The sequence below is a fragment of the Rhinoderma darwinii genome, chromosome 4 (assembly GCF_050947455.1).
Source record: "Rhinoderma darwinii isolate aRhiDar2 chromosome 4, aRhiDar2.hap1, whole genome shotgun sequence".
Lineage (NCBI taxonomy): Eukaryota > Metazoa > Chordata > Amphibia > Anura > Rhinodermatidae > Rhinoderma > Rhinoderma darwinii.
In genome coordinates, this window is record NC_134690.1 from 116,745,854 (window position 1) to 116,755,736 (window position 9,883).

The 9,883-nt window shown below is 44.1% G+C and overlaps 1 protein-coding gene across 1 annotated transcript in view; it reads left to right on the forward strand.

Moving 5' to 3' along the window:
- The first annotated feature begins 8,340 nt into the window (after positions 1 to 8,340).
- Positions 8,341 to 9,883, forward strand: part of MED12L (mediator complex subunit 12L) — a 507,362-nt gene continuing 505,819 nt past the window's right edge. Inside the window, exon 1 of the mRNA XM_075861497.1 lies at positions 8,341 to 8,651. The gene's annotated coding sequence lies outside the window, so the exon portion shown is untranslated. The remainder of the gene's footprint in view (positions 8,652 to 9,883) is intronic.

Consider the following 9,883-nt stretch of genomic DNA (forward strand, 5'->3'; position numbering starts at 1 on the left):
TCCCGCAGCGTGGGCATGAGATTTACAAAATCTCATCCTCTTTGCTGCTACCCTAAATTCTGCGGAATTTCCGCATGGAATTCCGTTGTGGAAATTCCGCAATGTTTACCTACGTGAGAACCAGGTCTTACCAATCACATCTAAGTTATAAACAACGATGTGATCGATAACAGCTTGATCCGACCGATGTCACTGAACCCGTCAGTCCCTCTAACCTGACAGATTCAAGTCTCAGAACTAGATACAGCTGCTATGTATACAGGATTTAAAGCCGCTGTATCTTAAATAATTAAGTAAAAATAATTTGTAATAATATGTAATTGCCCAGTTGCACCAAACACACTTATAGACATTTTTATTTAAAAAAAGTTCTCAAAGGTTTCCATAGCCTTTAAACAGAATCCCATGATATGTTGAAACGCATGTCGGCCGCATTTCCCAGACCGAACACAGCGCAGGGAGCTATGTACGATGCCAGGAGTCCCTGCCTCGCTGCGGAAAAAATGTCCTGTACGGTAATCATGTTTTCAGCATGGGACAGGGGAGGCAGGGACTCCTGGCATCGTACATAACTATGATGCTAGGAACCCGGCTCCCTGCACTGTGTTCGGTCCGGGAAATGCGGCCAACATGCGGTCCATATATCACGGATCTTACACGGTCGTGTGAATTAGGCCTTAGGGTCAGTTCACACGTAGCATAAATACTGCAGTTTTTCCGCAATGGAATTAGTTGCAAAAAATCTGCAGCATAAAAACGTTATAAAAAGCTCAGAAATTGACTCACAGTGCAGAATTTTATTCAGCAGCATGTCAATTGTATTTGCAGAATGCGGGTTTTCTCCATTGAATTAAAAAAATGCAACTCATAAAACAAATAAAAAATCTTAGGGTCAGTTTCTTGACACGTCTTTTGGCGCGGAAAATGCGCCAAAAAACGGCCGAAAATGCCTCCCATTGATTTCAATGGGAGGCGGAGGCGTTTTTTTCCCGCAAGCGGAAAAAACGGCTTTCGGGAAAAAGAAGGGACATGCCCTATCTTCGGGCGTGTACATCTCTGACCTCCCATTGACATCAATGGGATGCAGAGAAAGCGTATTTTGCGGCGTTTTTTTGCCCGCGGCGCTCAATGGCGTGCAGGCAGAGCAAAATCTGCCTCAAAATTTCAAACTGCCTGCAAAAAAGTGTGAATCCAGCCTTAGGCCTAATTCACACGTTGAAACGTTGGAACGTCCCACGACCTATGTAATTCAATGTGGCCGTTCACACAGCCGTTGTTTCAACGGACCGTGTGAAGGGTCCGTGGGAAAATAGGACATGTCCTATCTTTTCACGCATCACTCCATAGACACTCATCTATGGGGGATGCGAGACATCACGTCCCGCAGTGCTGAGCTTGGATGCATCTCGGCCGTGAAAAACTGCAACGCTCGTGTAAATGAGGCCTTATAGTTACACAGGAGTCTGGGTTTCTTCCTCCCTCAAGCATGGCCTCCTGAGATGACATTTCATCCCATGTGACTGCTGCAGCCTGCATAGGCTAGCAGGCCGGCTAAATGCGGCAGTTTCCGCAGCAGACATTCCGGGCGAAAAACTGCACCACAGTTTGGTATGGATTTTCGGTCAGAATTCCCTGCGGCGCACAGGGCGGATACGCTGCGTGCTTTTACGCAGCGTATCCACCCCATGTGAACTCAGCCACAAGAGTGTGTGCATTGTGCGCACAAAAAACGCGGCGTTTTGCGCGCGCAAAAGGCACTTAACAGCTCCGTGTGTCATCACCATATGATGCGCGGCTGCGTGATTTTCGCGCAGCCGCCATCATTATGACACTCTGTTTATATGTTTGTAAACAGAAAAGCACGTGGTGCTTTTTTGTTTTCATTCATACTTTTTACTGCTGTTGCGCGAATGGGTGCGTGATGCGCGAAAAATGCAAAAATATAGGACCTGTCGTGAGTTTTACGCAGCGGACTCACGCTGCGCAAAAATCACTGACTGTTTGCACGGCCCCATAGCCTAACATAGGTCCGTGCAACGCGCGTGAATAGCACGCGGGTTGCACGTACATATTTTACGTTTGTCTGAATAAGCCCTAACAGTTAAGTTCCCCCTCCCCCGAGAAAAATGAATAATGAATTCCCTTCTTCCACACATAGCATTCACAGCCAAGTCCCACCATCTCCACATATAGCATTTTACACAAAATTTCCTCCCCCACATATAGCATTCACAGTCAAGTCCTACCCTCCCCCACAAAAACGTTTTACACAAAATCCCATCCCCCACACATAGCATTCACAGCCAAGTTCCACTTTCCCCCACATATAGCATTTGAGAGAAAATCCCCTCCCCCACATATATCATTTACAGTTAAGTTCCCCCTCCCCCACAAAAACGATTTGTAAAGAATCCCCCACACATAGCATTACAGTTCCCTCTTACCTGTCCTGGAGGAATCTTCCACAGCAGTTACAAGTTGCAGGCAGGAGGGGGGGGGGGGGCTGCGTGGCACTGCTCCTCTCCAGCTCTTCCTTTCTTGCTCATGCAACATCTTCCTCTCAGGGCTCCAGCGTAAGTTACTTCAGAGTAAAGATCGGCAGGTCACATTGCAGGGTCTGTTCCTTTCTCCAAGTACCTAAAGCTGGGGCCCTCAATGAAATGTTTAAAGTAGCGGACAGGCCCCTTCTTTTGATCCTTGTTGCCGGGCTCCTGACAGGTGTACTAGCAGTACTGCCCTGATGGCGGCCATGCTAACACATGAGAATTTCACCCACCTCTTCAGAAAAGCTTACACCCTACAATAACCCTGCTGCTACTACTCTACCGGATGAACAGCTTATACCCTGACATACTGTCAATGTCCCCTTTCCAAAATAAATTGTAAACCTTAAGGGTAAGTTCACATGTCGCGTAAATACTGCGGATTTTCCGCAACAGATTTTGTTGCAGAAAATACACAGCATAATGCAGTAGCAGCAGAGTGGATGGGATTTGAACAAATCTCATCCAAATGCTGCGTAAAACATTAGCAGAAAAACCTTGACCTGTTGGTGTGTTTTTTTTAATCTGCAGCATGTCAATTGTATTTGCGCAATTGCTGATTTTTTGTTGCGTTTTTTATCCCCATTGAATTTAATTGGGAGGTAAAACTAGCGATTTTTGCAGCGGAAAAGCTGTGATTCTGCTGCAAAATCGCAACTCAGAGAAAAAATAAATCTTATACTTACCTAAAATTTTGTGCTTCTTCAACCAGGCTTGTCTCCTGGGATGACGTTTCATCCGATGTGACTGCTGCAGTCCTGGGCGGATACGCTGTGTGTGAACATACCCTTGCAGGGTTTTATTCGATTTTTTTTAATCATTTTTGTTTTGGTTTTACAAAGGGACTTTAATTTTGCAAGTTTTTTTTATTAAAACATAGTGGCATACTAACATATGGCAATATATTGTGCCTGTCTGTACATAGCAATATGCACAGACACCTGTGAGGGCATGACCACACGTGGCGGATTTCCTCCGCAACTGTCCGCATCAATGCCGCACAGAATCTGCGTTGCAGATTCTGCTGCGGATCTGCACAAAATGTGCAGTAAATTGATGCGGACTAGCTGCTGCGGACTGCGGGAAAAGTGCTTCCCTTCTCCCTATCAGTGCAGGATAGAGAGAAGGGACAGCACTTTCCCTAGTGAAAGTAAAAGAATTTCATACTTACCGGCCATTGTCTTGGTGACGCGTCCCTCTTTCGGCATCCAGCCCGACCTCCCTGGATGACGCGCCAGTCCATGTGACCGCTGCAGCCTGTGCTTGGCCTGTGATTGGCTGCAGCCGTCACTTAGACTGAAACGTCATCCTGGGAGGCCGGACTGGAGACAGAAGCAGGGAGTTCTCGGTAAGTATGAACTTCTATTTTTTTTACAGGTTGCTGTATATTGGGATCGGTAGTCACTATCCAGGGTGCAGAAACAGTTACTGACGATCGCTTAACTCTTTCAGCACCCTGGACAGTGACTATTTACAGACGTCTCCTAGCAACGCTCCCGTCATTACGGGAGCCCCATTGACTTCCTCAGTCTGGCTGTAGACCTAGAAATACATAGGTCCAGCCAGAATGAAGAAATGTCATGGCAAAAAAGCAAGACGCATCCGCAGCACACATAACATGTGCATGACAGCTGCGGACTTCATTGCGGAACTTAGAATCTCCATTGAAGTCAATGGAGAAATTCCGCCATGAGTCCGCCACTGCTCCGCAACAGACAGAGCATGCTGCGGACACCAAATTCCGCTCCGCAGCCTATGCTCCGCAGCGGAATGTTACGCATCGTCTAAACGAACACTTCTAAATAGAAGTGGAAGTCAATGCAGAAACGGCTCCGCTGCGGATTAACGCTGCGGAGTGTCCGCAGCGGAATTTAAGTGAAATTCCGCCACGTGTGAACCCAGCCTGAGGGCACATTCAGAGGTTGCGGAATTGCTGTTGAATTCAGCTGCGGACAGTCCGCAGTAGAATTCCACAGCAGCCGTTTTTTTACATTTCCAGCTATACATTTTTAGGAAACTTAGTTCAGACATTGCAGAAAATAACTGTGCGGAAATCAGGCTGCGGTGCAGAATTTTCCCTCCGTAGCATTCTCATTATGTTCCGGAGAAGAAGCGGAATTTCACTGCGGATTTCAGCTTTGCAATGTAAAAACTGAAATCTGTGGCAAGTCTGCTGTGTTTTCTGCAACGTCTGAATTACCTGTCAAATATGCAAATGTTGCTGCAGATTCGTTGCGTAATTGCCCCAAATCTGCACCAACATTTGCAGCGGAAAAATTCTGCCACGTCTGAACATGGCCTTAGGGATTACCTTTGCCTTTCTCAAGTGATCGTGTGACAGATTACATAATTACTAAGATTTGTGATGGTGTGGAACGGCTTTATTTTTTGTGTGTGCTCATAAGATTCACAGTATAGTCCAAATAAAAAAACAATTATAAATTAACGAAAGTAAACTCTAACCAACGAGTACAAACCAAGAATAAATAATTGGGTTCATCAAACCCAAAATTTTGAAATGGCCATGAAGTGATTACATTTTTGCCACGCTTTCCAATACCTCTCACAAAGAGAATACAAACTTGTAGGACTTAACTGAGCCACCTGCTGGCAACTTTTAGCATTACATTCGTCGCATTATTTTCGCTTCGTTCATATCTGCACAGGGGTTCCGTTCATGAGCTCCGTCAAACCTTTATGCAGCGTGTGGATGAGATTTGTTCAAATCTCATCCACGTTGCTGCTACTGTAAATGCTGTGGATTTTCCGGCCAGAATTTTTTTGCAAATGACATGTTGACTTTATTCTGTGGGTCTCTATGATTACGATGGTAGTGAATTTCAAATTTAAAGCTTTTGCCTATTTTTTTTCTACTTTTGCTCAATAAAAACACTTTTTTACAGAATATTATTTTTTTCTCACTGCATTGAAAGATCCCTAAAATTCTTATTTTTTTGTTAACGGAGTTCTATGAGGGTTTGTTTTTGTGGGACGAGTTGTAGTTTTCATTGGTACCCTTTTGGGAAACAAAGTTTTTTCGATCACTTTTTAATTATTTTTTTTTTTTTGAACGTGGGATGATCAAAATACAGTGATTTTAGCTTTGTTTTGTTTTTTTACAGCATTCTTCATGTAGGATAAATATTGTGTTCATTTTGCTGTACGGGTTGTTACGAATGCAGCAATAACAAATATGTATATATTTTTATTTTTACACATTGTTACAAAATAAAGTTTTGTAATTGAAAAAAAGTCGCTTTTTTTTTTGTAATGGTTTTCCCAAATCTTTTCTTTACACTTTTTTTTAACATCTAACCTTCTGATCGCTCATATAATACATTGTAATACTTCTGTATTTTTCTGCTCACACGTGGCATACATTGATTATATTTCCATCACTGCGTCGTAAGTCTGGGTTCCCAAGTTGCGTAAACGCTACGGAATTTCCGCAATGGAACCCTGTGCAGAAATTCTGCAGCATTTACAGTAGCAGCAAAGTGGATGAGATTTAGAAAATCTCATGCCACGCTGTGGAAAAAAACGCAGAGTAAACGCTAATAAATTGATCTGCGGTGCGGAAATTAAATCTGCAGCGTCAATTTATGCTGCGTTTTCGTTGCTTTTCTGTTGCGGGTTTTCCCCATTGAATTCAATAGGGGTGCAAAACCCACAACAGAAAGTCTTCCAACTTTTGCAAAAACCGCAAGTAAGAAAAAAGAAAAGTTATACTTACCCAGAATTCCCTGCTTCTTCTTCAGTCGAGCCTCCTGGGATGACGTTTCATCCCATGTGACCACTGCAGTCAATCAGAGGCTGCAGTGGTCACATGGCCTGCAACGGTAAGTATAAACTTTTTTTTGTCAGCGCTGCGGTTCAATTTGCTGCGGTTGTACAGACGGGATGTGAAGCGGGTTCCTGGTCGGACACGCTGCATAGTTTTTACGCAGCGTATGCGACCCGTGGAAACCCGGCCTTAGGGTCCATTCAGACGTTTCGGCTGTGGTGCTGTGGTGCGGCTAAAAGCACATAGAGAAACTGCATCCGAAAACCGCACGTGTTTTTACTGCGATTTGGTGCATTTGACGCGGTTGCATTTTTTACTTCAATAGTTTAAAAAATGTCACCAAATTGCAGTAAACATGCATGCGTTATTTTAATGCAGTTTTAAGAGCACCTCAACCGCAATGTCTGAACAGACGCTTAGGCTGAGTTCCTATACAACGTAAATACTGCAGAATTTCCACAACGGAATTTTGTGTGGAAATTCCAATGTATTTATAATAGCAGCAAGGGGATGAGATTTTGCAAGTATAAGGCCCCATGCACATGAACGTGATTTTGTGGCCGCAATTCCCCCGAAAATCCACAGAATTGCAGCGCCATTCATTCCCATGGGGTCATGCACACGACCGTGGTTTCCACGGTTTGTGCATGGACCAGGAGCCCGGACCGCAGAAAGAACAGACATGTCTTTTTACGGCCGTGTTCTGCTCATAGAAAATAATGGCCGTGGCCATGTGCACTGCCTGCGATTTGCGGGCAGCTTGAGGGTGACACTCCGCCCCCGGCCGACCCGAAAATCACGGCCGTGCACATGGCTACGGTCGTGTGCATATGGCCTAAGCCACACGCTGCCGGAAAAACCGCATAAAAGTTGCTCTGAGGTGCGACTTAGCAATATGCGCAGCAAAAATGCATTATTTGGTTCGGATTTTTGTGACTGATTTACCTGCTTTTTTTTAGATTACGCTGCAGATTTCCTGTTGCAGAAAATCTGCAGCGTCTCCTGTCTATGGAAACCATCCCCAAAAACCAGGTTCCCATGGGTCGGATACACTGCGCAAAATGGTGCTGCGTATCCAACCTGGAACCCGCAGCACATTGTGGTTCAGTTTTTCGGGCGGAAAAAAACCAACTTTCATTTTTTACCCCAGCCGTGCTTCCTTTGCCATCCGGTCTGGCCTCCATGGATGATGCTGCAGCCCATGTGACAGCTTCAGCCTGTGATTTACAGGCTGCAACGGTCACATGGTATAAAACATCATCCCAGGGCTGCAGAACGTCAGGACGCCGGAGGGACGCGTCGCCATGTTAAGTGTAGCCGTTTTTGTTTTTTTTCATTGCAGGATTTCCACAGCGGACATTCTGGGTGAAAAACTGCACCACAATGTGCGTTTTTTTTGGCCAGAATTCCCTGCGGGGAACAGGGCAGATACACTTTGTACCTTTACGCACCGTATCACCTTGTGTGAACTTGCCTTGAAGGTTGCATTTAGATGAGACATTTTTGGCCACACGGTAAAAAATGCCTATCTATCTGGTTTTTACAGGTGAAACATATTTATTTTACAGATTTCACCTGTAAAAATCTCACAGGCAAAAACCGTATCAAAAACCGTGGTAAAACCGCTGCCAAAAATGTCTAAAAAAACTTCCAAACATCTAAAAAATATAATAATTAAAATGCACCCAAAGACTCGCCAGTCTTAATAAAGTATATGGGAAAGTTGCAGAACCTTTTACTATACAATGAATATAATGTATTTGCCTAATACCAAAAAGTCTGTTCAATTATTTAAATTTTTTTCCTTTTTGTAGTGAATTGGATTACCCAGCATCCATTATAAACACTTCACCACAATGAAACGGCACACTAATAAAACATTCCCATGGGCATGGATAATTGAGCTTAGCCGACACAAATAAGCGTCCTTTCCCTTTAATATCCCTGTGACGTGGCCAGCTGTGAAGTGGGTTGGATGCCGGCAGCCTGACAAACGTCAGCCTGTGCAGCTGGAAGAGCAAGTGCATGGTGGTGCTTAGATTGTGAGAGGAGCCAGGACTCTGCAAGCACTGCAGCACCCACTGGATGCCACCCAGAGCCGGCAGCACACCACAGTTCTGTTCATAGACCGGGTCTGAACATCAGCTGCCAGCCTTGTCATCACCCTCCCAACCCCCTCATGATGCTCTAATAAGGGATGAAAGCAATAGCAGTACTGGAGTGCCCGCATCCTCGGCATGTACCATATGACTGGTGACACCTGACAAGGAGGTTTTCACACCACCAAGAGGCCGGATACCGGTTCTACATAGCCGGAGGCCAAGGCAAGTAAAAGTGCACACACAATCCAGCAGCCGGTTGCATCAATAGTTCACCACTGTTATGTAGGAGTTAAAACTCTGCTTAGCAACTGCAGTAAAAAAAACTACTACAATAGTGCCACCAAGTAACAAAGCCATGGAAGATCTCTCTTATTAACCCTTGTAGTGCATTAGCAGAGCTTAAATTTAGAGGAAAGCTAACAAACATAAAAAAATAAACCCATAGATTTAATTGCTGCACTTCACAGATTGTAAAAATAGCCGACACGGATCAAAATCTTCAAGGATACTTGAGACTTTGTTTGCCAAGATTTCTTCTTTTATGATTTAGTGGAACTAAGTCTGTACCCACAAGTTTCAATGGTGCAGGTGGCTACATTTTTAATACGAGGGGCAACTCATTTTACCATTTTAATATTTTGGGAAAGTTTATGGAAACGGCACTAAACTGCGCCGTCATGTGCACCTACCTGCCATGTTTGCACCATTAGAACTTTTTGTTGAGCTGTAGAATAAGATGTTCCCGACATTTCATACATATCAGGCCTGTTTTCTGTCATTTGCTATATGAAGGCAGATGTACACATTATCAGAAATGTCTAAGTCTGATTAGGCCTAAAAATAAAATCCTCCATTGTTGCGTCACACCTTTTCACCTTTGTAAAGCTCTGTTCACATCTGCATCAGCGGGTCCGTTAGGAGACTCTGTCGCAGATAACGTCATAATTGCCGGACCAAATAGCACAGCATTAAGCACTATTTTTCCGACAAAATAATGGAAACCCGACAGAACTTATTAAAGTAAATATGTTCAGTAATTCGGGCACAGTTGGTGTCCGTCATACAACAGATCAGGCTCGTATGACAGAACAGAATAACAGAAATAGTGATGCAAGTGTGAATAGAGCCAGGGCCGGCCTTAGGTTGAATGGCGCCCTGTGCGGGACTTTCTATTGCCGCCCCCTACACAAACCAAAAATTAACCACATATATAGACACGCTGAAACATATATACTGTACATACATACAGATATTTAGACATACAGGCAAATATATATACGCACATTCTGGAATATATACATACCGGTAAATAAATAGACGTACAGACACATATACGCACACATACACCGGCAGATAAATACACAGACAGGAACATATGCAAATACATAAAAGGCACATATATACAAGCACAAAGACACATTCACAAACAGACCCATATATACCCAGTACAGATA